General features: G+C 42.7%; 1 pseudogene; it reads left to right on the forward strand.

Annotated features, from left to right (window-relative positions):
- The first annotated feature begins 1,393 nt into the window (after positions 1 to 1,393).
- Positions 1,394 to 1,511, forward strand: LOC126475916 (5S ribosomal RNA; annotated as a pseudogene).
- Positions 1,512 to 4,126: the final 2,615 nt, after the last annotated feature.

Here is a 4,126-nt window from a genome sequence, read left to right on the forward strand (position 1 = left end):
GTATGCTCCATAACTTTACAAGTATTACATATTATGTGAGTTTCAGCATTTACAGGTAAGTAGTCATACAGTATATTGACGATAATTGCACAGCCGGCACTGTCGGCAGATCGGCTCTCTTCAAATGCTTACAGAAATATGGGTCTTTTATTCAGGGATTATTGTTTGTATGCCTGAGTTGTTACAATTTATCTAAATGGCACACACTTGTGCGTAACATGGACGATTTCCTACAAGAGTTTATAATCTGTACATTCAAAAATTCACTTACAGTTTTTTTTTATTATGGATCTAAATGTAATAATTCTGTCGGTGAGTATCCATTGCGCTTCTGGAGGTAAACTGCCGCTATGACATAATCTGGAAAAACGGCTGCAAACGACTTGCAAGTTGTGTTGTTCTCGACTGAGTTAGAAAGACAACAACTGGGTTTCGCTTTTCTTAAGGAACCATCTCAGCATTCGCTTTCCTTTATCTAAGGAAATCACAACAGACTTTAACTGAGATGGCTAGAAGATGATTTGAATCCCACATTTGCCTCGTGCCTCAGCAAATGCGCCCTCTCCGCCCTCTCGAACAGTCTTTAGCATTTCAACTTTCTGTTAATGAAGAATAAATGATTATTGCCCCATCAGCAGCTGTGCATATTCTTATAGTACAGTACCATCTTCATACTAGTTAACTATTCAGCCAATTTTCTACCTTCCCATACGTCTAAGACTTTCCCAAGTACACTTGCTTACGTTTTTTCTTGGTAGTAACTACTGCATGTCGTGGAAAGGTACCGTACAACTGCCTTCATGTTGCATTCTCTCCAGCCAACAGCTCCTTCTAAAATTGTTTCAATGTGTCCATGTCACTTCAGTATCTTTTATCCGATCTATGAGATTGTAACCAGCTAGAGGTATTAGGAGTGTCATCTCTACCGCCTCAATACTCCTGCTTAGAGTGGCGTTTAGAGTCCAAGTCTCTGACAGATACATTAAAACCGGCACTGACATAATATTATAAAATTTTAGTACTATCTTCTTTTCTGACTTTTTTGAGGAGAAAGCGATTTATAGTACCTACCAACTTGTGGAATTTTGGCATTTTGTATTCTTGATCATTGTGGGTGATATATGAGGCCTCACATCCCAGGTATTTAAAAGTATTTATTTGTTCACGCGGTTTAAAACCAATCATTATTTTCGCTCTTATATGCTCCTTACCATTGAATGTCAGTACATCCGTTTTACCTTTACATATATATACTATCTTGCGTAAGTAGCAAATTACGCTAAGATTATTTGATCATGTGCAATCAGGAGTCTATTTACAACTTTATTATTAAGCTTATAATAGAGCACAGCCTTAATATGCCATGTTTTATGACGTCATTTATGTATATATTGCCAACGGCCTTGCCGCAGTGGTAACACCGGTTCCCGTCAGATCACCGAAGTTAAGCACTGTCTGGCTGGACTAGCATTTGGATGGGTGACCATCCGGTCTGCCGAGCGCTGTTGGCAAGCGGGGTGCACTCAGCCCTTGTGAGGCAAACTGCAGAGCAACTTGATTGAGAAGCAGCGGCTCCGGTGTCGTAAACTGATATACTGCCGGGAGAGTGTTGTGCTGACGCATGCCCCTCATATCCGCGTGAGCTGGGAATGACACGGCGGCCGGTCAGTACCGTTGGGCCTTCATGGCCTGTTGGGGAGGAGAGGAGAGAGGAGTTCTATGTAGATATTCAATAAAATGAGTGATGAAGGGCACTCGTGCCTCACTGTTTGAGAGCCGTTTCCCGCAAACGAACTTCAGTTTCGAACTTTGATTATATTGTGTACATACATACTTCGAATTACTCTTATTATATGCTGGGGTATACCTTATTTTCTAAAATTTCCCATAATTTAACTCCGAAAGCTTTTTCGTAGTCAGTAAAGTCTACGTATGTTGGGATGATGAAATCTTCCGTGTTGTTCAGTAATTCGACAGACTGGAAAACCACTGTCCAAGAGAATCTTTCCATCTGACGCCCATCTGTTCTTCAGTAAGAAACGTTTGCGAAAGCACCTTTAGTCTGTTATTAGTTTCACATATATCTTGAATTAGAAATTTTAACCCTGGAAACAAATATGGTTCAAATGGCTCTGAGCACTATGGGACTTAACATCCGTGGTCATCAGTCCCCTAGAACTTAGAACTACTTAAACCTAACTAACCTAAGGACATCACACACATCCATGCCCGAGGCAGGATTCGAACCTGCGACCGTAGCGGTCACGCGGTTCCAGACTGAAGCGCCTAGAACCGCACGGCCACACCGGCCGGCCCCTTGAAACACCAACGCATTATCCGTGATGCACATTTCCTAGCGGGGGAGGATACTGTTGTTGACTTATATCAATGACATAATTCCCAACAACATACTGATGCGTAAGTAAGGTCCTGAATCTTAAAATATTGAAGATGAAATTCATTGGGGAAGTTGATAGTTTCTGTTAAGACTTAAATTTATGGATAAACATTAACAGAAAAATGAAAAAACATTTATGGAAATTGGTAGACGAATTCATTAAAAGCAATAAATATTTTCGTCAAAAGTTTAAAATATAAAGTAACTAACCAGATTACAATATTTTCAAAAGGTGGGCATAAAGTAAACCCCCTTGTTGCGATGGTTAATGAGATTGTTGTAATAGTTACACATTGATAACCATTATACGCATTATATGACGCGAAGACAAATCCACTATTCTGAAAAATGAGAATGATATCCCGACGGAAAACCATGTTTATCAAGGACGATGCGAAATATTCGCATACATTAGGAGGAGCTGTGCCTATGTTAATGGGCACTAGACACAGGTATCGGTATCGCTGGTTAGTGAACGTAATGCACCAAAGCGCCCAGACCTGCGATGATTTGCGGCAGCTTAAGATAGCAGGGCGGAGCGCAGGTGGGCTTGACCTTGGTGGAGAGCCGCCGGACACAATGGCGTCCAGGTGGAGAGAGCTACGAGGAGGCCGGCGATAAGAGCAGCGCCGCCCGGCGCTCGCTTTGTGCCGCGCGTCACATAAACCACTCCTCCAATAAGGGCTCAGCCCTCGGGGGCGGGCTCTATCCTTGGCCACCTGTGATGTCAAGATGCCGGCATCCGCACACCTGAAAGGCATACAGGGAAATGACGACAGAGAAGAAAAGCTCAAGACTGAACAGTTGTCCCCACTCTTCTTCCAAGGTGAGACCCGACCTCGCTATCCACCGATTTACGCGTCGAAGTCGGGGGCCTCTGGGAAGTTACTCCTGTAAAAACGTTCAGTGACTGGTCCCGTTCTCGAAAAAAAAAATTGAGGTCAAAGATCATGACGTAAGAGTTGATTCGAATCAAGTGGAATAGGTAGATCACACGAAAACAAGAATAATTTGTCCATGGATGTACGGTTCCAACTTAACAGTTTCCTAGAAATCGAGGAATTTGTTATTTTGTTGTGTTGAAGATGCGATATAATTTTTATAAGAAAAAGTTCCTCCACACGATTAGTATCGGTAGCACATTACCGACATCCTCAGACACCGTTTACCAAATGACAGTAACACGATGCCAGCATTTGAAAATTAAACAACTATAAAACAATAAACACATAAATGTATTCTTTGAAGTGACCTTAAGATAATATTTAACGAAAAACCAATACAGCACATTCGTCAATACCTCCATTTTTTTTTCTTTGCTCTAGTCCAGAAATTATAAGCGTGTAAAACAAATGAGCCGTGCGCGGCTCGTGTTCATGCCGTTTATTGATTGTCACTTGTCTTTACGATACTGCCGCCTCGTTTCTTATTCGATTTACTGGCGTCACTAAGTTGCTGGTTTGCTTCCCGTGAGTGGCAGCAGCAGCGCTTATCGATAAGACTATCGACCGCTAGTATTTGCGAGTCGTCCTCTGTCGGAATTCAGTTGGACGGAGCGCCAGTGAGGTGCGGACAGCCAGTACTCGCCAACCTCTGGCGAAACACATGTACTGTCCGACGGAAGGAGACTGGAGCGGGAACGACCGTTAGTTGTTCATTCGGTCAGTCGTCTCATCGGGCGACGTGTATTTGGTCTTTTGGTCGTTCCTGGGCCTCGTCAGTTGGTCA

Source organism: Schistocerca serialis, chromosome 4 (genome assembly GCF_023864345.2).
Source record: "Schistocerca serialis cubense isolate TAMUIC-IGC-003099 chromosome 4, iqSchSeri2.2, whole genome shotgun sequence".
In the NCBI taxonomy this organism is placed as follows: domain Eukaryota; kingdom Metazoa; phylum Arthropoda; class Insecta; order Orthoptera; family Acrididae; genus Schistocerca; species Schistocerca serialis.